The sequence below is a fragment of the Condylura cristata genome, unplaced genomic scaffold (genome assembly GCF_000260355.1).
Source record: "Condylura cristata isolate star-nosed mole 26May11 unplaced genomic scaffold, ConCri1.0 scaffold00003, whole genome shotgun sequence".
NCBI classification, from domain to species: Eukaryota; Metazoa; Chordata; class Mammalia; order Eulipotyphla; family Talpidae; genus Condylura; species Condylura cristata.
Genome location: NW_004567104.1, coordinates 48258988 through 48284389, shown reverse-complemented (window position 1 = coordinate 48284389; position 25402 = coordinate 48258988). Strand labels below are relative to the sequence as shown.

Genomic DNA, 25402 nt, shown 5'->3' with positions numbered 1-25402 from the left:
CCTATTCATCTTCTCCCAAATCTCTCCCTATCTATGGTCTACATCCTTTTTCTATTTCTCTTCTTTCTTTTTCTCCCCCCTCTCTCGTTTCCACTCCTTCCTTAGCTCCCTCCTCCCCTTCTCTCCTCCCTCTTTGGGGCTCTCGGCTCTGCCCTCTCCACCCTTCCCCAGAGAAGTGTCCAGCTCCCCCCGGGGCTGCCTGCCCACCGCCCCTTCCCTGCCCACCTACAATGAGGAGCAGCTCCTCCCACCTGCCCATAAAAGCCAAGTGCATGTTAGCGGCTGTGGATCAGAGCACATTCCCTGTCCTCTCCTGTGGGAGCCCCTGAGCTTCTCTCCCTGGACCTTACGTGCTGAAGGTAAGATAACACTTCTGCAGGCATCTGGCCTCCGAGGGGTTGCTGTGGGGGGAATGAGTCTCCTGCGGTCAACAGACTTACTGTTTGGTTAGAGCTGATTCTTATGGATGCCAGATCAACTGCTCCTTTAACTAGCAACTGGTTTGAAAACAAACTTCTGTTTGAATGGTAAAAGAAAAGTCATTTTGGCCGGGAACAGTCGTATAAATGTTGTAAAAAAAAAATCTCTTTTTAACCTTATCCCCTGGTTGCTGTTGCTGAGGTTAAAATGTAACTGTTTGGGGTGTTTTACTGACTTTTTCATTTCAGGTATAGAGAGGGGCAAGAAACACTTTGTCCCATTGTCAAAAAATGTATACTTTTGAAAGAACACAATTAGTGTCCTAAAAATAGCACAGTCAAAAGGTCTGCTAACAATTTTGCCATGTTTTCCAAACCCCCAAGACAGCTTCTGTGAGTCCTTTAAAAAATATCTTTCCAGGTTTAAGCTGTTGGAAAAAATTATGTGAACGGGTGCCCTTTGCACAGGGACAATAATCAGGTGTCTGGTAGATTTTAGAAAAGAACAAATTTATAGGCTGGGAAAAACGTGTGCTCACAAGGTTACCTTTTCAAGACATCCTAAAATGAGAACTGTGTTGGAACTAAGAAAGTGTATAAAAGAACTTCGTGAATTTCTATACACACACCTAAACATAAAGCGTTTCAATATGTTTCACAGCAAGAGAAAAATACAGGCCAGATTATACAATGCTTCTGTGTACACCCAACAGTTATAAAGAAAGAACAGCTAGAAGGCTTTGGAAATTTTAACCCTGCTTGTCATCCTCTCTTGCTTCATCTAGTACACTAAAATCTACTTGGCACCCAGTTAGTACAGAGATACCTAGTGTTTAAGCCCCCCTCATTTTTAAAGACTAGTGTCTTATATCTGAGAATGAGTGTTTGTGCACCTGTGCTCCACAGTCACTTCTGTAAAACCAGATACTTTGTGTATGAAGTTTGTCATCAAAATCTGTTGGTTGTGTGGGATGAAACACTCTCATGTGGGAGAACACACTTCAAATGTTTCTTCTGGGGAACTGCACAAGCCCACTTAGGAAGATAAACCAAAGCTGGCAGTCAGGAAACCAAACCACTTTTCAGCCTTTAAAGTTCTTAAGGAGAGGGAAAGTTTCACTATGTTTTTGGTTTGATTACAGTTTAACTTGAAAAGGGAAAATTCACCAATCTGTAACTAAATTCTCTAAAGTAACTAAAATAATTTAGACATTTAACTGTGGATCTTCCAAACCTTTTCATATCTTACATATCAAAGAAATAACAGAGGCACTTCAAAAATCTGATTGGCAGAGGGTAGTCAATGCTTTGCTGCAATGAGTTATATATAAAGCTTTCTGTCTCATGAAATTTTGCTTCACTGGAAAATATTATTGCGAGAAGGGCAGCTTCCTTTAAGAAAACGATATAAAATTACTATAATTTTATATAGATAATATGTGGACTGAACTTATTGAAACACCTTTACCTCAAGGAGATACTTGACTCCGTCTGATATAAGTGGGTAACCAGCCATGACAAGAGCGTGGTTACGGGACAAGACCAAGCCAAGTATGTGATGTGCCCAAGCTCATTCTCTTTTTCTGGTGCCCTTAAATGTATACCCATCCAATCATAATGGTGAAAATATACTGCTTTATTCATCAGATCCTCTTAATGGAAGTTATCTTTTCTGGAAGTAAAAAAAAAAAATTGTTCACAGTGTAAAAGAACTCCCTGTTCTTCCTAAGTTTGTGGATGAAAGTGTTCTCCTGAGGTTTGCTTCTGCTTTTCCTGGCAGTTAGTCCATCACCTGCTATGAACCGTTGAAAAGTAACTGCCTTTCCTATTTACCATCAAAATCAACAACCTAAAAACCTGGGTGGAATCATCTCAGATTGCACAGGATCTAACTTTTCCAGACACTTAAAAGTAATCTCTCTCCACAGGTGCATATCAGGTGAGATGACACTTCCTGTCTTAAGTGTTCAGGAAAACCAGGTAGTGTTGCAATATAGTTATCACAGTGTCTCCCCTTTTGCATAGGACATGGAAACACAGCATGAGTATCTTCTTTATCTATGCCATTCTATAGCTGCCCCTGGGTTGGGTTCCTGGCCATACCTATTTAACATCATTCCAGAAGGCTTTGAACCCTCCTTTACTGTAGCTCAAAAGAGAACATGAATTTCCTATTTCACAAGAGATACTAGGGCTGGGTGTGTCTTTAATGATTTTGAGAGTTCTATGCCTTGATAAACATATTTTAGGTTTTCTACTGGTTTCAAAATTATAAAACAATAGTCTTTCCATGATTAGAATGTATTCTATCTTATCTCCATGAGTGAAATAAAAACTGAGAGAAGGACAGGATGAGTAGAGACTGAAAGCTTGAAACTACTGTCAAAGGACCCAGGGAAAAGAGAAAGATAGAGTCTCTGTTACAAAATGCACTTTCTTTTTGCCTTTATTTGTGTGGGATATAAGCACACAGAATGAGCAAAAATTGGGTTCTTCTCATGCTTTTTATCCTGAAGTAACTGAAAGTATTTTGATTAATATATTAAGATCCCACTTTACTATGTGTGCCCTCTTCTAACAGAAGAGAACAGTTCAGTTCCAAGAACTAAAATGGTGTTAGGTCTGTCCCACATTGAAACTTACAGAACTTTGCCAGTTATAATTTTAAAAGCTATATTATGAGCATAAAAGACCTCAGAATATATTTTTAATTAGTGGCTCACAAAACCAACGCTTACTCTTCCAAAGGACCCAGTGCAGGGTAGTTATTTGCAAGTTAGAAGCAGCATTTCAGTTCTTCTTACCCCTGGTCACCCACTTTGGTATGGCAAATTGCAGAGTAAAGTACAGCCATTGGGAACAACCTCTGGTCCTCAAGTAACCCTCCTTCCAGCCTGAGCGCCCTTCTCTTCCACTAGTACCTGATAAATATATGTGCATAATTTAAAGAATATACAGATCTTGAGACTAAACTGCATTCTTTGGAAAGGCGCATTGTTCTAACAACTGTGTGAAAAGGAAAACAAAAGTAGAGGGCAGGAGAAGCTTTGGGGAAGAATGAATGCCCTTTGGAATTTAGAGAATCTTTCACTTTAATATTCTGAGAAAAGAAACACTTACTATTCAAAGCATCTAGAGATTTTTTATTTTTTTAAGAAGGACCAGCTCACAGTTGTTACAAAAACCTAAGGATATAATAAAAAAGATTTTCCAGTGACCTGGCAATCATCAACAACAGTTTACAGCACACAATATTAGAGTCCTGTTAAACTTCCCTTTCTAGAGAGACAAGGAATGAAGAGTGGGAGAGAGAATTGACCACATTTCAACACCAACCAAGAGCAGCCACTAAAAGTTTCCACTATCGTTTTGGTAACTATGTTTGCTCTTTGAGGAAGGATATTCTTTATAGTCATTCTTCAAACACGTAGATCTGCAGAAAGGGGGAATAAAAGGTCTTCACAAGATTGGAATGTCTATAATCTTGGGGTCCTGATGGAATCAAATTTATAAAACCACTGAAATTGTTTTGAATCAAACTAAAATGGCTGAAACAAAGTAGTCCCCCAAACTGATCAGAGTAATCAATCACCTAATTAAGAATGAATTCTAACTTTTCAAAGTAACCTACCAGAAAAAGCAACTCATAACACCTGATTGTAAAATGAGTATAAACTAGCTGATTATATAAATGATGGTTTACCTTCAATCTCCTCTATTAAACGAGCTCATTTCCATTGTCATTCTTGGAAAACCAAAAATGTCCTGTGTAAATCCAAGTGTGCACAGAATTTGTAGATACAGTCTTAGCCCTCTGTGCTACTCTCTTTTTTTCTTCAGTGGAATAAATTTCCCTTCAATTCCTATAGATCAAGTTTCTGGAGTACCACTCATACTTGTGGCTTTTCTCATTACCAAAAGTCTCATACTTCTCTTAAACAGGATGTAAATTTTCACTCCAACAAATAAAGTCTTTACATTTTCCTAAACCTTAATTTATATACCTAGAATAAGTGAATTTAAAATTGTTCCTTGCTTCCCACAGATCCTCTGAAATAAAATTTCTAGACCTTTTTAAAAACTAGTCCCTATTCTAACTTCTTGGGGATTAAAATATTTATTTAGAGAATCCCAGGAAACAAAGGCTGGAGGGGTACTTAGAACTAATTTTATCTGAAGTTAATTTTACAGCTGAGAAAATACCAGAAAGGTTGATGTCTTGCCCAAGGTCTCCTGGACATGTGTGGCAGAACCAGGGCTAGAGTTCATGGAGCCAAACTCTCTGGTCAGCACTCATCTCAAATAGTTCCCACATGCCTGTTCTAGCAGTGTGGATGTCAGTGTCTCTGCTGATAGTGAGAATTGCTGCATCTCAACATGCAGGACTCTCTGAAACCATAACCCACTAGATGTTTCAGGCTGCACAATATCTAGTAATCATAATACAATCCCCGATAATGAGTAGAACTGCTTATATGTATTTCTCATTCAAGGACTTGGTACATAGTAGCTTCTTGGTGAATCTGTGTTGAGTGGATGAAAGAACTGGGGAGTGGGGGGGGGGGAGAAGCTAACTATAAAATACCTATTTTTTAAAACTCCTTATAAAATCTTTATAAGCATCCATAAGGACTTACAGGGACCCAAATTTAAATTCCCTTAGCTTTAGAAGGAAAGTTCATTTAGCCTTAATATTGGCGAAGCCATTTCCCTACCTGCAACAATTTCACTAGCCTTTCTCACACTTACTTGAATTCTAGAAACTATGTTTTTTATAGCAGACTCAAAATCCGCTCCAATATTTTCATGATGAAAAAAAAAATGTAATGTGATGACTGACAGCCAAACCTTCTTCTTTTACCACCTATTAGAAAGTTTGATGCCTATGAAATCACCTTTACAGGGTCCTCCCTGGAGGTGCAATGGGTTAGGGCACAGCACTGCAAGCCAGCCACAGCTGCTTCAGTGCGAGTTCAATCCCTCGCCTGGAGGTGATCCACAAGGCAAGGCAGACCTCTCCTGACCCACCTACTGCTCCCCTCAGCAGTGTACTTCATTGATCTGCCTGTTCTGCTCCCCATTCTGTTCATGGTGAATCCTATCATTGCCCCTGCACCTCTGGCCTGTACCCCAGTTCTGTATGCATAAACAAATAAATCTTTTTTTAAAAAACTGTAAGACATTTAAATTTCTTTGTCTAAAAAAAAATAATAACCTTTACATTCCCGGTCTCTCATGAGAAAAAGGATAAAATATGCATAATAGATAATCAGAGGAAATGGTTGAGGGACAGACTGGTTGAGAGAAATAGGCAGGAGATGCACTGTGACAGAGGGGAGGGGATCAAGGGTCCAAGAGTGTAGCGATGGCAGGAAAGCAGCTCAAAGGTTCATCCTCTGAAACAGAAGGGGGAACCGCTTGAATGAATTTCCAGGTGCTGGGAAAGAGATTGTTAATATGATGGTCTGAACTAAGAAACTCACAAAATTTTGGGACATGAAATTCTGTTTGGATCAAGCTTCTTTCAGGATTATATCTGAAAGACTGGTTCATATGGATGAAAAGCTTATAAGCATTACATGTATTAAATCTCTTCTTAACCCTTGCCTGGACTTCAACTGGGAAAAGAGCTCATTTGACCTCATTTGGACTTGATTCTGCTCCAGCATATTAACTCCATGGATGTCAAATCAAAATGTTCTCTGCTGATATGGAGAATGATGAAAGTAGAACAGAATATTCTTGTATCATTTCTGGAAAAAATTTGCCCTTAGTAAGTGGACAGATGTTTCCCCAAAATGCTTCTTCACTTTCCTTTAAAGTGTGCCTGACCATTGTTTGCATATCTTTGAAATATGAATTGTTTCTGAAATTGATTTATTGTATGTTAAAATTTATATAGTACTATGACTAAGTATCATTGTAAAAACATTCTTTTAAGTATTACTTGAACACTGCCTCTCTTAAGCTCTCTATTGGTGTGTTTATATCATAGGATATTTATACATTGGCATCATTCAATGTGTTGAGATTAAAGACAATTAATCACTTCATATGCTACTTTTCCAACTGTAACTGAATAGGCCTGGGTGTGGGTGTCAGCTGTTGGCTTCTCCAGGAAATAAAATGTATCCAACCTGTTGGGGAGCTTCTCCAGTCCCTTTTGGTTAGCTAGATAATACAGATGTTTTTCTAAAAGTCTGGGCCAATAGCCTTCATAATTAAGGTTTAATGTACTAGGGCAGCTATGACTGGTTTATGGAGAAATTTCGCTACCCAGCAGCAAAAATGGCTAAGTCACAGCTGCCTTCAGTTCATCAGGAGGACAGGGGTTCTTCTGAGCCAGATGGTTGAAAAGCATTTTATCCTGAGGCAGCTGGGAGACATTTTACTAGCATCAGTCCATTTACTATGTTCCTCCACTATCAAGCCATGTGTACACTAAAGATAACTAAACTTGGTTCATAACTTCATAGTGATTACTATATATTACTAGATTTTTTTTTAAGATCTCTATTTAATGATTGCCCAGTCTTAAAATCTAGGGTCCATGGTGTTCATCAGTGCCATAAAGCCAACAAGCAGCCTCTAGTTCAAAGGCACAGAGGGTGCCCAATGGAAAGCAGTGGAAGACGATGGTGGCCTTGATGGAAGGCAGGTGAGATACATCTAAAAGGATGTTACCCTGTGCCTCTAAAACATGTATAGTGCTGTAAACCACTGCTACCTCAATTTAAAAAAAAAGGGGGGGGGTAGGGAGACCCAAGATAAGGCCAAGAAGTGCATAAAGGAAGACGCTAGGTGGAGCTAACAATTTGTGACCTAACTAGCCAGGATTATTAAAGTTGGAAGACAGTGACCTGTAATAAAAATGCACAGTTAAATTCACAATTCCTGGCTCAAGGACATGTCTAATTCCCCTTCTATTTCCTAGTATTTTCCAAACCCCTGCTGCTCAAATGAGTGGGGAAAGAGGTCACTGACCAGTAGAGGGAGCCAGGGGGCTGAGTGTCACAAAATAGAAAACTGACTTGTTCCCAAAGGGGCTTTTATATTCCAATTTTATTCTATTTTGTTTTTTTATAAAGGACAGAACAAGGTATCCTTTTCAACCAGTGGCTAAAATGTACCATGAAATTTTTTTTTTTTAAATCCCAACATAAGCTTCTAGGAATAAATCACCTGTAGTTCAACAATGCCAGAAATGCCCAGGCTTGTAGAAGATTATTTGAAAGAATACCAAAGCAATCTTAGAAAATATTCTTCCAAGGCCACCACCAGCCAAGACAAGATGCTCATTTCAGTATTAAACAAAGCCAGGCAGCTGGGTCAGCAAGAGACAAATTCAGAAGGGGCTAGTGACTGAGAAAATCTCCTTTGTTTAAGCAGAAAGTCTAGGTGCCCCACTATCACTAGACACTGCTGTCGACAGAACAGAGGGTAAGGATCTGAGAGGATGGAAAGGGCAGAAATGGACGAACCAGGCGTCTACTAAGATGGCCCAGCGCCTGCGCACTTGGATCCCAGTCTCTACATGGAGCAGCCTAGACTGACGTGAATACCTTTCTGTTGAACATTTCCATTGCACAGCTGTGTGGGGATGACTTGTTAAGACTTGAGACACTTGCATAAGTCAGAACCCCTTGGGGGATAGAGATCAATTAGGACCATACCAAAAAAAAAAAAAAATTTAAATTCCTTGGCAACCCAGGGGAGGGCTGCTTGCTTTGTAAAAGAAATTGTAACATTCACTGGAAAACAGTGTGATCCTCTCTCTAAAGCTATTTCTGATATCAGCAGAGATGAAGCTATGACGTTGGTATGCATGTGGCCTGAGAATCACTGTTCCAGAAAATCTTCAGTGTTTTAATCTCAAAAATACCTCAATTCTCCTGGGAACGGAGGACAAATCATTGACCATCTAAACCTTACTCTATTTACCTTAAATAGAAGAACAATTCTCAAATAACCACTCTCCCATTTAGAGACACTAGAGGTCTTCTCAACTATTTTACAGAACAACCTTGTCACCATCATTTAACAAAGTGGTTAGATAATACTTACAACACCTGGGGTTGGTTCATAGTATTTAAACAGTTTCTTAAAATATAGAGGACAATTATTCTAGTCTCAAAGGGTCAAACAAGGCTTGGGGGAAAGGAAAGAAAAAAGAAGCAATAATTGAATAATAGCTTAAGAATCTCAAGCGGCCTACTTGCTTCCTTGTTCATATGTTGATACCTGTCTAAAGATCACTGTTCATACAAATAAAAGGCTTTGTGGTCTAAAATTTCTATTTAACTGGAAAAGACACTTTTAATAATGACTGATATTTCTGTGTAAAACCTCTGCATGGTCCATTATCAACATTTTCCAGAGTGTATTTCAAAAGCAGTAGTAAGATATGTCTATGCACATATATACGCACATATATGCATGCAGATGTATGTGTGTGTATATATATATATATATAAATCCATATATAATGGTCAGTTCATTTCTACCAAAAAAAAATTTCATAAAAGAGATTGAAATAATCTCTTTCTTCCCTCTTCTTTCCCACTATCTGAATATTGTATTATAAATAATATGGCCAATAGTGAGCAATAAGTTTGGTAGATAATTCCATAATTAGTATTTCAATCACTGAGCTAATAATTGTTTTGCCTTTACCACTATTAATTGAGACCATTGACTAAAAATTTTCCTTAATCATATACTTTCTCACAGTCAATGGGAGCTAACTCCTATAATAGGAACACACTCAGTGATATTTTTGTATATCTTCTACATCAGGATTTATTTGGTTTACCTGTGACACTCAGATCTCCTACCCCCATTAGGTTCCCTATTTCCCCTAGGGTCCTATTCTCTTTACTCTTCACACTGAAAAGCCAGTGGTAGAGTTCAGTATTCTCTATCTTAAGAAAAATAAGTCAATTACATGCATCCAAGAGAGTAATTCAAACTCATCATTAGTAGTTTAATAACAAATATTATTTGTTAAATATCTTACAGGGCAAGGGGTTTTGCCAGTCTCTTCATCTCAATTCCTTTTCTCTATTCCTTTTATCAATACTCCAAGGGCTGTGTTATTATTCCCAATTTAAAGATAAGAAAAACTGAGTCTCTCTTTAGTCCAGCACCTTGTTCAAGGTGATAATGTTAGGAAGTAACAGAGTCAATGTTAACAAACAGGTTATATTTCAAATCACACAGTCTTCCCGCCCCTCCATGCTGCCTCTTATGACGTCTTGTCTTGTCGTAAAAGGAAGGAAAAAATAATTCAACTCTCTATGACAATGCCTCTGACTCAGAAAGTGAGAACATCCAGTGGCTCTGTTCCTAGACACTGCTGACTGGCTCTGTTTCTTGTTTAATACTGTGATTTTAATTTCTTTTTCTCCTTTGTATTTTTTTCCTAAAAGCATGCTGTCATTTTAGAGCCAAAAAAGTAAGGTCTGTATAACTAGAAAAACAAGAAAAAAGGCTATCATTTCTCCCTAGAGTAATTTATAAGAGCTAAGGTTTCTCCATAAGTTCTCCCCAAGTGATCACAAGTTGCTTGGCATCAATCTAGTTAAAGAGAGTGACAACAGAGCATATCATTCCTAAGGCAGCAGAAATTCCTGAGATTGTATGAGAAACATACCAGAACAAAGGCAGTAAGGCACATTAACCAAACTTGAATCTGGTTCCCCAGATTATTCTCTTTGACATTAAATTTTCTACAATTCATAGCAAGATAATGAAAGTCAAGACAACTTAAAATTATTCTCCCAAGCCACATGAGTCACCTAGACAAATGTCTGTGTAATCTGTATGCCTCGCCTGCATGAGATTACTTAAAGAAATCAGCATACCTCAAACCCTTCTTCTGTGCCGTGCAAAACAGAGGAAACCCAAGTCTGGCTCTTTCCAGATGGTCACGTTCTGCTATACTATACTCTTTTGCATTTGTGCTTGACTTTCCCAGTCAAGCAGTATTTGCCACTTGATCTACTGAATTAATTTGTATTTCTCCAAGAATCAGATGAAGTCCCTGTTTTAAGAAAATAGGCTTGCAGTCAGTCAGCCCCAGGCTGCTTCCTGCTTCTTGACCATGCTCGCTCGCAATCCATACTGCCCAGTCATGGTCAATTCCACTCTGTAATAGTTTATTTTATCTATCTATTTATGTCATGTATCTTTATCCATATAAGACCGTGAGCTTCTTGAAGAATTCACATCTTATTTACTTTGTACCCTCAATGCGTGGCACTTATAGACACTTAATAAATAAATGTGAAAAGGAAAAGAAAAGTTGGGTGAACAAAATGCAGTTAGGTAAAGGAGACAACTCAGGCATTTTGCTATCCCTACATATTGTTCCAATGAGACAAAATTTGACCTAGGTCCATCCATACACATATGTGCAGTTTTATTCGTCAGTGGCTCAACCATAGGGAATGAGATGAACTCCATTTTATCTGCTAATATAAATACTGACCTTCTACATACTAAACTACTTAAGAAAAAGTTGTGTTTGATAGTACCATCACCCCAGGACTGTCACTATTCTGCTCAAAAATATTCCCTGTTCTATAAAACATAGAACACCTTACCTTGACAGTTAAGCCCCTCAATTCCCCTCACCCCAATCCACCTTTCCACCTTCATCCATCTCGAGTCTAAAACAGGGATTTCCAGGGTGTTCTATAAACTCAAGGCATTCTAAATTTCAGCAGATTGGAAGCATGTTCCCCTTCCCCTACTGTCCTAGGAATAATGGAATTTTTAAGTCAGGCAGGTTTTTCTTCCTTATGATAGTGTTACACTTTTATATAACTCCATTTTAAGTTGGAAATATTGGAAGTTGAAAATGCATTCAAATAGTGAATCTGGCCCTCCCTATTGGCGCAGCAGGTTGAAGTGCAGCACTGCAAGCAAGCCACAGTCACTTGGGTGACAGTTTGATCCCCGGCCCCAGAGGTGATCCATATGGCACAGCAAACCTCTCCTGCCTGGCCCATTGCTCCCTTCAGCAATGTACTTCCTCAATCTGCCTATGGGGAATCCTCTCACTGGCCCTGCACCTCTGGCCTGTACTCCAGTTCTATATGCATAAATAAATAAATCTTAAAATATATAAATAAGTAATAATAAAAATACATATAGAATCTACCAAGCATCATAGATTAGCCTAACCCACCTTAAACATGCCCAGAATACTTGCTGTAACCTTCAGTTGAGTAAAGCAATTTAACACAAAGCATGTGTTCCAATAAAGTTTTGGATACATCATTTACTTTACTGAATATGGCACTGACAGTGAAAAACCGAATAGTTGAATGTTTGAAGAATTGAACTAAACTTAATTGCTAAATGGAAAGATGCTACAGTGACAAGATCATCAATTTCTTTGTAGCATTTCACTTGCTTGTTTTCATGAGCAATATCACAAAAGAACATCATATTACATGCGCTTGCCTAAGAAAAGATAAAAATTCAAAATTCTAAGGGCAGTTTCTAATAAATGGCTATCACTTTCAGACAACCTTAAAAAATCCTAAATTGGAACTCTCTGAATTCCCCAAACATAAATTTCTATTTTTCTACTGAAGGTCTCTTTTTCCCTTTTTACCTGTCAAGATAGCCATTATAGTCAAGGTCCTACTACAATCTTCCTAAATCTTGCAGCCCACATTGATTCTTTTTTACTCTCAACTGACAAGAAGTGATTGTATATGTCAGTTGCTGGTTGTCCAGGCACTTTTGAAAAAAATCAGGACTGTCGCCTAAAACTTTCTTCAGTGATAAAAATATACTTTATCAGAATTATCTGAAATGTTGCCACCAACATTTCAAATATAGCTACTATGTACTTGAGGTGTAGCTAGTATGAGGGATGAATTATTTTATTATAATCTCTCTAAACTTAGTCACTTGTCACTAGGGACTATACTGTTAAACAAATATTTAACTTTTCACATGTCACTGATAAGAATACAAATCACCGGGAAAATTAACTAGTATGTATTTATATCCCAGTGTAAGCCATATTCAATGTTGTATTGCTACTGACACGATTTAAAACAATGTTGGATTCTGTGTTCAGTGCTTACTTAACTAGTATTGCTTAACTAGTGGTTCTGTGGTTAAGTGTTAGATTATCTTAATTTTTAAATAGGCTTTTCTTCTATATGTATAATTTTTTTAAGATTTATTTATTTATACAAACAGGCCAGAAGTGCAGGGGCAGTAAGAGGATTTAATAGGACAGAGTGGGGACCAGAACAGGCCAATTGATGAAGTACACTGCTGAGGGGAGCAGCAGGCGGGTCAGGAGAGGTCAGCCGCACCATGTGGTCACCTCTGGGACAGGCGGGGTTCGAACTCATGCTGAAGTGGCTTTAGCTTCTTAGTGCTGTGCTTTAACCCGCTCCGCCACCAGGAAGAGCCCTACATGTATAATTTTAATGATTTAAACTCACTCAGAAAAGCACTATCATACTGCCTACATCCTTTATCACTGTACAAACTGAAAAAAAAAAAAAAAGAATGTCTCCAAAAAAGTTCCATTATTTGCTACCATCCTTTTCAGGGTAAAACAAGTTTTAAATCCTTACTGAAACACAGAATTGCTTTACTTTCAATATGATCATTTCTAGAGAGAACGGCTGTCCCTTTCTCTCAGAAAGCAAATTCACTTAAAAAAATATTTGCTTCCCCCACCCCCTGAAACCTCATCACTTTAAAGAAAGTAATTCTTTATCATACATTTTCCAGAACATTTGTCTATTTTTAGTGAACAACCCAAGGCACCTGGAAGAAGGCTGAACTCTCTACTAGCAGGTCAGGGGAGGTTACATATCTTTGAAAGTTGATAATGTGCCCCTGGCACTGGCTGGCTAACCTACAGCTTTTCAGGAATCATCATTCCATCAGTCAACCACACAACAAAATCATGTCCTTGGCAAAGCCAGGAGCAAAATGACCAAGCCAGTCAGCTGTAGATTAGATTCTGAATTGTTAATATGCCTTTAGAAAATAAACCAGAGTGAGTCCCTGACAGCCAGTTTACAGGAGATGCTTAATGATTTCCAAGGTCAGCCACACCATATGCCTTCCTTCTAACTCAGTGAAGAATGACAAGGCAAAAGAGATACTCAGGAAGCCAGGGCAATCAGCTGTATCTTTTCCATTCACAGCTAAAGTTTATGTGGGATGACTGGAAAAACCTTCAATGAAAACTTTTTTTAAGTAATGAAATAAAAAAATTTACCCTGCCAGACATCAAGAAATAATTATGGGTGTGTATTTTCCCTGCCTTGTAAAATATTTACAAATTGTACTATAAGCAAGCTCTAGAATAAATGGTAAAGAGAGCAATAACATTTAACTTGTAAATTTTTATACTCAGCCATAAAAGAATCACCATGTGTTTAAATCACATTTGAATACATATAAATAAAATTCTGATCTACACACATGAGCCTGTGGCTAAAGAAAGAATCTATGTCTCCTTTTCAACAGAGCAAGAACACTAAAGAAGTATCTTGCTTTTATAAAATAGAATTCACTATCACCAGCAAAAGTTTGTAAGTATCTTAATTTGGGAACCTTTAAACATAAAGATAATGGTTATGATTAAACTTTGAGGAGAAATTTACAACTTATGACATATATATTTATTTATAGATAGCTACATATGTACAGATACAGATATATACCTTCATTTGAATTAGAGAGAGAGATGTATATTCTACACAGGAGGGGTGGAGAATGAGTAAGATTATTATGCAAATTTCACAGCATCAATTATATAACGAATGTTGGAATTAGAATTAGAATCAATTATATTACGAATGTTGGAATTAGATCATCCCCTTCCTAAACTCTTGTTCTTACTACTAGTCGAGGCTGAGCATTACTAGTATCACATTCCGAAACTGTCCAGCATATCTCACTCTTGCTAGAGTGAGAAACTACAGCAAAGCAAAGTAGCATGACCTGCAAAGGTTACCTAGTAAACCAGATTCAGTGAAAATTTGCTTTTCAAGAAGAGAGAACCCCAACTCCCAATGATCATAGGAGAGTTATATGTCTCAAAGGTTGACTCTGTGCCAAGTAAAATGCTAAAATTACTATTATTGAATTTTATTCTAATCATTTTCCCATGAGCAGGGAAACCCTCTAAGAGAGCTCAGTAACTTTATCAAAGCCAAATGACTATAAGTAAGGAACTGGAATATGGAGACAGTAGGTCATAGACTTGTATTCTTCATTTTAATTGCTACACCACTGGCATTTTCTGCCCAAAGGTCATTCACAACATACTATTACAAACTTGTGGGCAAATAAATTTTCAGACGTGGAAGAACTACCAACACAATTAATGTCAGTGATAGTCAGCAGGAATAGTTTCACAGACTGTCTTTTGTAATTTATGATTTTAAAGAAGACACAATCCATTCTTTAAATTTATTTTTTTTCTCATTTTTAATAAAATACCATTGTTTTAAACCCTTGTTAATTTTTTCACAGTTGTAACTCTCCTACTGCTGTGTCTTCTACTACAATCCAATGTATTCTCCTTCCCTTTTAGTCCCTCCACAATAGATACCCTAGATCTATGGTAAGCTTGTCGGATGAGTATCTGTATAACTGAAGGACAATTAAATTTTTCCCAGTTGAATTTTAGAATTAAGATATATCAATATTAAGGCAATTTTTCATTAACCTAGAATTCAATTTCTGAAAACTTCAGGCCTCCAGAACACATCTGAGAACAAAAAGTCAAAGGTGCTCAGACAATGAAAGACAGTGGCCATAAGTTCCATATTTATAAGCAATCATTCCTGTTTTACAAATAATTTTTTAAAATTTAGCTCTTTGAGTCCTAAGAACCCAGCAGATTTTGCATACCTAATTAGGGGAAGGAAGGGGGAGTTACAACTTGTAACTGCACTGATAGCCGAAAAATATAGATTTATAGAAGACTAGCAATAAATGAAGAGAAAAAATAATCTATGAAAAGAATTTTAAAAGCACAATGGCATTCACTGAGCTGAAAAATAGATAGCCTTAGGAAGGTCCTAAGGGAATCAGTGGATATAAATATTGACACATTTAGTATCTTCTTGCTAGAATGAAGGAAATTACATCATTAAATACTATCATATTATATATTATTTATATCATTAAATGTTATTATATCAAAACAAATATTTGTTGGTCCTTATGGGTGTAAAGTAATGGATATTGAGAAAATTTTAATTGTCCAAAATGCCTTATTTCTTAAAGATTCTAGAAGTTGAGGTTATTTTAACATGTAACATGCTTGTAAATTATGTGAAGCAGAATTTTTGTTATGCTAGAAAAGCTTATCTCCCCAACAGGTAGTATAATGGATTAGTCATTTTTTTGATTGTCAGTTTTCAACAGAAACAAGATCAAAGCATTTACCTAGAGTCAAAACCCCAGATTCATATGCTTTCTTTTTACCTAATGCAACCAAGACCAGGGAAATTGTTCCATTGCTCAGTGACTCAATTTATCTATTTTGTATAATGAGAAAAACTAAATCTGATGCCACAGGGTCTGGTGGAATTTGTTTCTATTTCAAACTTGGATCTGTAGAATATAAATCCCAATAAATAACCTAGTTTGAAGTTATATTTTAAGTAAACACCCTTCAAGGAAAAGATGCAAAGCAGTCAGTTTCCTTTCACTGCATTTCTTTCCTTTCCAAAGAACACAACAAAGAAACAAAGAGCCAAACACACTGACTCACGTCTTTTTCTAATAGTGTTGTGGTCAATTTGCTCCTGAATAAAAAAAAAGAAAAAGTAGTAGTGAAGCTTTGAACTCTAGGTTTTGGAAGGCCAAGAGTGGAAAAATGTCTCTAGCAGACAAAATGGCACATTCCAAATCTGTCCAAGTCTGTCCAGTGTGAGAACAGCCCACTTAAACACGTGGTTCTCTTTAAAGCACTTTTCTGTTTTCAGAAAGTCCTGAAAAAAGGGGCTGAACTTCACCTTTCAATAAACCCTGAGATGATTTTTTTTCAGATCCTATTCATTCAAGCTTTAAGATCATTTCCTAATTTTAACTTACTTTTAAGACAAATAAGAAATGGTGTAGCTTAGTGCCCAGAAGAGCTGGTTCTGTCCATCTTTAGGAAGAAGGGACCCGTGACTCTGACTCAGAAAACTCAGGTAGACTGAGAGTCTGCACTGAGAGATTTCTAACACTGGAATTGGTTACTGCATCCAGAGGCTGAGCCATGGTGTGGTTTTCCTTTAAATGCTGCTGTTTTAAAGTATATCACCATCTAATTATACAACTTCATTGTATATGAAGGACATTCACTCATATTAACTCATCAGTGAGAGCAAGGATATCTTTGATTTCTTAAAGTCTGCTAGCTGTTTTTGTTTTAAATCTTAAAAGTCCTTCACAATCTAGAAAATATATTTGATACATTTTAAATGGCTAGTTCCATTCTTTGGCTGATAACTGAGCAGTTGACCGCCAATAAAAAACTTTATATCAGTACTGAAGCCCCATTACTTAAAGTATCTCAAGGACATCTCCAGTGTCTTTGTACTTTGCTCCCTGGCAGGAACTGTTTGTTTGTTTTTAAAGGTTTATTTACTTAATCATACAAGTACTGGGGTATAGGCCAGAGATGTGGGGGTTGAGGGGGTTCACCAGAGATAGAGTGGGAAGCAGAACAAACATATGTACTGAAATACACTGCTGAGGGAAACAGCAGGTGAGGCAGGAGAGGTCTACTGCGCCATGTGGGTCACCTCTGTAGCCAGGGATCATGCTGCCGTGGCTGTGGATAGCTTCATAGTGTTGCAATTTAACCTGGTGTGCCACCAGGGAGGGTCTGGCAGAAAATTTCTATTAATGACATCATCAACAGATTATTACTAAACACATATCTTAACTATAATCTGTTCATTGTTCCTTTCCCCTTCCCCCCAATTGCAGTGGAAGAGTGTTTCTCTTGCTAACTCTCTTCCCTCATATACTCTGTGAACATTTCTATCCAACCCCTGCACTTCCCCTCCCCCCAGCCCTTCTGGGGACATCAGCCTTAATCATTTGCATCCACCTACTGCAGCTTTAGCATTCTTTCTTCTTGCAGACCAGACTGGAATCATTCCTTTCATAAAACCTTTCAGTGATAACTCATGGCCCACAAATTAGAACCCAAACTCTGTCACAGGATTTCCAGGACCTTTAGGGTGTGCCTGCCCATCTTTCCAACTCCATTACTTGCCACACTCTCTGCTGTCACCAACCTTACTCAACACTACAGTCATAATTTACTTTGAAAGTTCCATATCTCTTATCTTTTAGGGTTTCAGTCACACTTTCTGTCATTCTGCCTGGAACACACTGCCTTTTCACCACCTCCCAACTCCCTGAGCACTGCCAAGAGTCTTCTTGACATGTGGCTATGCTCTCATTTTGCCCCATCATCCCTGTATGGTATCTAATGCTCTCACTGAAAGGATTTCCTCAATCATTCTGCAGGTTTGTAAACCTCATGGTAGCCTGAATTGAGTCTGATTTACTATGTGTCTCCTCAGCACAGATCCTGAAACCAGGTACAGGTACTCAATACCAGCTGAATGAAAGAAATAAATGAAAGATATACAAATATAGTCAAAGAAGCACAAATATCAGAGACAAAAGGCAGATTCAAGGTTTGGCCAAGGTTCTGGAAAAAATGAGTGGTCAACAGTTTGACTCAAGAAGTCTTGAGCAATCATCAATGTAAGGCTGAAGGAAAGGTCTAAAACAGACCCTTAGTAATCATAAGATGTAAAGATTGATACCACAACACCAAGCAGTCCTTTTCACCCTCATCTTGGGCAGTTTCCCAGAGTTATCTTAATGTGGTCCCAGGATTATCTCCATAGGGATTATACATTCTCAACTAGCCCTGCCTAATGAGTCAGAATCATATGGCAAGGGCCAGAAATCAGAATTTTTTAACTAGCATCTCAGGAAATAGTTATACAGTTGAAGGTCCTACGCTAGAAGTGAGGGCAACTACAATAGTGGATTGAGTAGGAAGACAAGAGCAGAGAGAAAATCCCCTTCCTGGTGGTGGCTAGCTCAAATATGAGGCCCCAGTTGTACTACATGTGTTACATGACTCACATATAGGGACACCTTGCTCCTCTTTATCCACAATAAGCTAATATGTAGCTGACTCATGAGATGTTCCAACAAGAGTCATGTTATGGGGCTTGTTCTCAAGGCTCTTGAGTCAGAACCTCTACTAAATTTCTCACTGTGGCTTTCTTGCTCCTGTGTGAAGCATAGCCTAGTACAATCCATGTGTGTATTCCATCTTCACAGATGAGTATTTAAACAACATTCATTACAAAAATATTCCCTTATGCAGAACATGAACAAAGACCTAATAATAATAATAATAACTAGGAATTTATTGTAAGCTATTACTCCTCTGAGGACAACAAAATGTCCTCTTTAGCCCTACTGGCCTGTGGTTTTAAAGTTCTTTCCAATTTTGCATTGTTGTCCAAAAAAAAAATTAGATATGGCTGGGAAAAAAAGGACTTCTCTTCAAACCAACATTTCCTGTTTTGACCTCGTGCTCAAAGTAATCTCATTTTTTCCCTTGGACTGGACATAGAGTTTTATCACTTATGGCTATACCCATAATCTATCATGCTCACAATGAGTCCAGAGCATATACTGATTTTTTTTAATTTTTTTATTATTTATAGCTTAAGAATACTCTTCACCTTCCTCCCAAGACTGTTCTTTATATCTTAAAAGAGTTATTTATTTATGCATACAGAACTGGGGTACAAGCCAGAAGTGGTGAGAGGATTCACCAGAGACAACAGTGGCAAACAGAACAGGCAGATAGATGAATTACACTGCTAAGGGAGCAGTGGGCAAGACAGGAAAGGTCTACTTCACCATGTGGGTCACCTCCCTGGCCAGGGATCAAACTTGTGCTGAGGCAGCCTCAGAGTGCTATGCTTTAACACATTGCCCCACCAGGGAGGGCTCCTAAGACTATTCCATCATTGGTCATTTGATGTGAGTGCACTGCACCTAAGTCCTCAAGAAACCAGAATATATGTAATCTGGGCAGGAAAAACAATATCTCTTAACCTTCCCAAGTCATTCGAATCATATGCTTTAAGTGTAATAGAAAACATATTTTTACTAGCAAATAGAGCAAATAAACTAGAAAAACTGTATGGAAGAACCAGGCTTTATTTCTCTTGTTTTTAACCCAAGACCCAGAAACTATAGGCACGCTGGTTCCAACCCAGCTGCACAGGAGGAAATAAACAAACTGTCTTTGGGCCCCTCATTTCCAAGGTCTGAAAGTTTGATAATTTTTCTGTAATTATTATCTTTAAGAACTTTCAACTATGAGGGAAATATCTTTCTGAGCCAGGTCCTTTACCAACTACAGTAACATGATTCCCGCCAAGTCTATGAGACATGGTTACCCTTCATCACACTGTCATACATTCATTTGGTTTGACATTTCCAGCCCTGGAAACCAGGAGTCTCTGGTGGTGATGTGAGACAAGATGGCAGTGGTAAGGGGTCTATATTAACAATTTAATTCTTGGCATATACTAAATCATTCTTTACACTAGAATAATTTAAATTCTCGTGTAATTTTTCTAGCTATGAATTATAGTGGATTTATTTAGACAATTGATAAAATGTCATAATTTGTTAAAGTAAATTATTTGAGGTGAAATAACTAATTACTGGGATTTTAGCAAAAATAAAAGTAAGCTTTTTATCCTAATGGTGGGGACAGCATAATCTCTAAGTTATAGCTTTTGACCAGATGTATATGTTAAAGTTCCAAAGAAACAATACATTTAACCATGATAGATTAGATGCTTATTGTTTGGAGAAACAGAAAACTAAGTATAGAAATATCTTTCTCAATGTCAATTTTTAAGATATAACTTCTATATAGTGATTAGGGAATGAAAATGGGAAGTGGTCATACACAACTGCTAAGATTCTACATTGGTACCACTTTTAGAAGTTGAACTAGTAATTCCATCTCAAGAATCTATCCTTCAGAAATATTTGTTTCATACATAAGAATAATGATATTCATTAAGTATACAAACAGCAGAGTGAAAAGGGCAACCAACAGAATGGGAGAAAATACTTGCAAATCAGACATCTGAAAACGGATGTGTAGATAATGTCTACAATCCAATAAATAAATAAACAACTCAAGTTTAAAATAGGCAAAGAACGGAATAAACATTTCTCAAAAGAAATATACACTGTCCAACAAGTAATGAAAATATGCTCAACATTATTAACTATTAAGCAAATCAAAACCACAATGAGACACTACTTCACACCCACTAAGATGACTACTGTAAAAAAGAAACAAATATTGACAAAGACAAGGAAAATGGGAACCCTGTGCATTGCTGGCAGGAATGTAAATTGGTGTAGCCACGCTGGAAACAGTATGGCAGTGCCTGGAAAAAAAGTTGATAGAATTACCAAATGACAAGCAACTTCACTTCTGAGTAGATATCCAGAAGAACTGAAAGCATGGTATCAAAAATATATTTGTACATTCATATTCACAGTAGAGCCATTCACAAGAGCCAATGGATGGACAGAGATACAAGATGTGGTCTATAGTACTATGGGTATTATTCAGCTGTAAGAATGATTCTGACACATGCTAAAAGAGGAAGCTTGAGAACATAAGTGAAAGAAGGTAATAACAAAAAGACAAATTATTCATCCCCAAAAAAGGATATGTGAGTTTGACAGAGTGAAAATAAGCACTGCACTTGACTCCAGAGAGCCAGATGGAATTGGCATTTGCATTTTTATCTTTAAATAATGCTATTAACTTCAGATATTCAATCTCCTGGCCTATGTTTATTCAGTCCTGACTCCTATACATATGATATACATTACAACAAAACCTAAGCTAAAAATAACCAGCTGTCAGAGAACTGGATGCAGTTCTCTGAAACTGAACTGGACACAGAGGCCATTCATCTCAGCTGTGTACTGGGAGGTCAGCATACAGGTGTTAGAGGATGAGGACCTCAATTCTTCCAGTCTGCCTCTGCCAAATGTCAATGCCACCCTCCTTTATCTCTACTCGAAAGTAGGTCCATATGATACACAAAACTGAACCCTGAACCCCATGTTCCTCCTCCAGAGCATCTCTTCATTCCTCCATTCAGGCAGGAAATAATTAATATTCACCTTGAGCCAGGAATATATCAGGCCCTGGGGATTCATTGGTCAGCAAAATAAGCATGGTCACTGTGAATTTCATGCAGGTCAAGAAAACAAGCAATCACAAGACAAAGTGAGATATGTTTTGGTCCAGTTCTAGGGAATCTCAGTTCTCTATGTCGGGAACCCCTAACTCAAACTTGACAGGTTTTTTCCAAAGGCTCCTCTTCCTGGAATCACATCAACTCAGCTTTGAAATCATGACTTAGGTAAATTTCACCCACAATCCATTGTCTGTCCAAGAAATTTTCAGTTGCATCTTTGGTTACTGGGGAGACACAGTAACAAAACCCCTATGGTTCTTCTGCTCAGAAAAAAAAATCCCTGATGGACAGACATTCTTTCAGCTTCCCAGTAGGGGCCATATTTTCACTTTCTACAGGAGAATCCATTCTGTTGAGTCCACGTGTGAAAGGTTTCAGATATTTAGTCACAGGTCCTGTGAATATTTATTTGTTCTTCATCAGAGGAAATATCTACCTTAGTCCATCCATCACTGCCTAACAATTTATTATACTACACACAGTCTCTCTGAAAGACTTCATAGTGTTTCAGTTTCCTCAGGCACAGACAGGATATAGTTCATGTCTCTTTTCTTTTGTCTCTAAGTCCTCTCAGAATTCTTCTTTCCTTTCCTATAATGTTTCTCAACAATGGGCTGCAGAGCTCAAGCAAATACACAATTTTGGGGTTGTTTTATTTCTTCAAAGGAACTCTGATTAAAGTGGTAATAATGGTATATTGTTTTTTCATTACAACAAGCCCTATAAATTTACCAAATCCCAATGTAAGCTGATGTATCACTATTTGACCTTTAAGTCTTATTTTTCAGCAATACTCTGATATGTTTTCCCTTTAATTGACTCCTGAAATCATGAAAAATCTACACAAATAATCTTTATCAAAAAATGATTGAAGATGATGAGATTCCTCCTCAACCCCCCACATCTAGAGATATACCTCAGTCCCTTAATGAAGCCATGTTTCCTCAGAATTTTTTTAAAATTTAGAATATTTTAGTTTCCCCATGCATCTAAGAAAAAATATTCAAGTTATTATTGCTATTGCCCCAATTCTATAAACTGTCCTACCACAAATTTCTACATATAATGGACATTCCATCACAATTCATTGATTTTTGGGTTAAAAAAAATCCTGACTCCAGTTATCAAGTAATCAATATGTACAGCACCAACCCCAGAACTGAATCTATCCTTGGGATATAAGTATAATTATATTCACAAATGTTATCTATACATTCTCCAAAGAAAGGATATGTTTATTCTTTCCAGTGTATACCTACATTCCAGGGTTTGTTTGCTGGTTCTTATTTGTCTTTTCCCACTTGAGTATAAGGTCTAAAGAACATAGACTGTTTTGTTCCTCGCTTGCTGTATCCCCAAGGCTTGGATCAGTGCCAGACACACTACTACTCTTGAGTGCAACAAGATTATTTTTCTCTAACGGCAGCTCTCAGGCTGATTCCATTGCAAGGTCTTTGGCTGTCCTTTAGTGACCTCCTGGGCAGATTCTGTAACTCCCTCATCACTTGCAGCAATTAAAAGTTCAATCCAGTTTAAAACTTCAACCTCAACCCCATGCAAATTTTATTCCTTTCCCAAGAATACCTACATTTATACTCGCTCTTTCTTGTTCCTTGTTGTGGATGTTGATTGAGTATGTCCCTAATTTTAACACCCCTCTTCTCATTTTCCTCTACAGAATATTAGTTCCTCAAGTGTTTTGAGTAACAGAAAAAGAAGAAAAAGTCAGTATTTCTTGTTTAGCCCGTTTGTTGAAATGCTTTTCCACTGTCTGAAGCATTGTGTCTGGGAATAGCTACCTTCCAACACTTCTACCTTACTTTTAAGAAATTGACATTCTCACATCCAGAAGTAGAAATGGGAGCTGCTTCATGTTCCCTCTTCCTCCTAAGTCCTGCCATTTTTCAGACTGGAACACCAGCAAACAGGTGACAGGCTCCCCTTCTTGCAGAGCTCAATTTCTGGCCAGTAGGAAACACCCCACATAATCTGCCCTTACACAGAACAGCTGTTTTTCCCAGAAATGGAACTACTCATTTTCATAATTTATTTTATTTATTTTTAAACATCTTTTTTTAATTTTTTTTACAATATAGAATTTTTCTCCCCTTAGGTGCAGTTAACATAGTTTTCCCATCACCAAAGTGCCCCAGAAAAACTTAACATGAACAAGTTCCCCACAGGCTGATGACCTCAGTCCCCAGTTCCCACTATCTTCTTGTACTTTCTCAAATTAGAGCAAGGGGTGGGAGTGGGGTGAAGAAGAAATGTTAAGTTTACATTCCACAAAGCTGGTACTTCCTTCCGGTCTCAGTAAAGCCATATTGGGTATTAAAGAACAATTTCTGAATCATTATAGATTTACCAGCTTTCTCACATCAACTGGGACCCAACAAGTCCATTGCAGTCCCATCAACACCCTGTTATTTGTGCTACAGAAGTTATCTTTTATATTGTATGTCTCTCAGGGCCTAGCATCATGCATTTTTTTGTAAGCAGCGAGACACTCAATAAATGTTTATTAAATGCTTAATTTAGTACTTGTGATGTGGACCAGACATTCTAGACTTCAAAATTAAACCTGTTGGCCCTCCCTGGTGGCGCAGCGGGTTAAAGCACAGCACTGAGAATCTAAAGCCGCTTCCGTATGAGTTCGATCCCCGCCTGCCCCACATGGCGTGGCAGACCTCTCCTGACCCGCCCACTGCTCCCCTCAGCAGTGTACTTCGTCCATCTGCCTGTTCTATTCCCCACTCTGTCTCTGGTGAGGCCTCTCGCCGCCCCTGAGCCTCTGGCCTGTACCCCAGTTCTGTATGCACAAATAAATAAATCTTAAAAAAAAAAAATTAAACCTGTTGACAGAGCATGTTGAGTATCATGTCATGAATACTGATGAAACTGTGGAGTCTTTGGACCCCAGTGGGGATTTCTATATGTCACTCTGAACCTTCACAGGACCCAGGGTTGGGGTTCTCCAAATGCTCCAATCCATCAGAAAATCTCCCATATGGGGAAGGGATAGGGAAAATATTTTTTTTAATTAAATGCATGCTTAGGGTGTAATTAAAAACAGAAATATTTGATAATGAGACAGTCTTTTATCTCTGTTTGCTGCAAGTTCCTTGGGCTTCATAATGTCTCATTAGCTCCTGGAATGTGGTGTCACTAGTGGCACAAAACAGTAACATTTTACCACAATTCACAGATGTTTATAAATTCTCCCCCTTCGGATTTGATTCATGTTATGAGCCTTGTCACTGGGTTTTCTCTCTGTCACAAGTCAGATAAATAAAGTAAAGCAGTCCATGGACTTTTACTTTCACATTCAGGGTTTCATCAACATTTTTTGAACTTTACCCAGTGAGTATTAGATACATTTCTTTATAAAATGCATATTCAGGGGGCTAAAATTCAATTGTGGCAAGTGATTGGAGAGGGGGGTAGATTTCTAAGGTTGTTGGTTGCAATTTTCCACTGAAACTTGTTTCACATCTTATATAAACCAATTTCCCTCTCTGTACTTTCCTCATTTTCTCAGTAATAAGAGAAAACATTCTTTTCTTGAACAAAGTAATAAGAGAAAACATTCTTCCATTAGATGGCTACAGCCATCTAATGGAAGAATATTTGTTAAACAAA

General features: G+C 37.8%; 1 protein-coding gene across 1 annotated transcript in view; it reads left to right on the top strand.

Moving 5' to 3' along the window:
- Positions 1–298: 298 nt before the first annotated feature.
- COL8A1 (collagen, type VIII, alpha 1) overlaps positions 299–25402 on the top strand; it is a 131459-nt gene continuing 106355 nt past the window's right edge. The window contains exon 1 of the mRNA XM_012734314.1: positions 299–359. The gene's annotated coding sequence lies outside the window, so the exon portion shown is untranslated. The remainder of the gene's footprint in view (positions 360–25402) is intronic.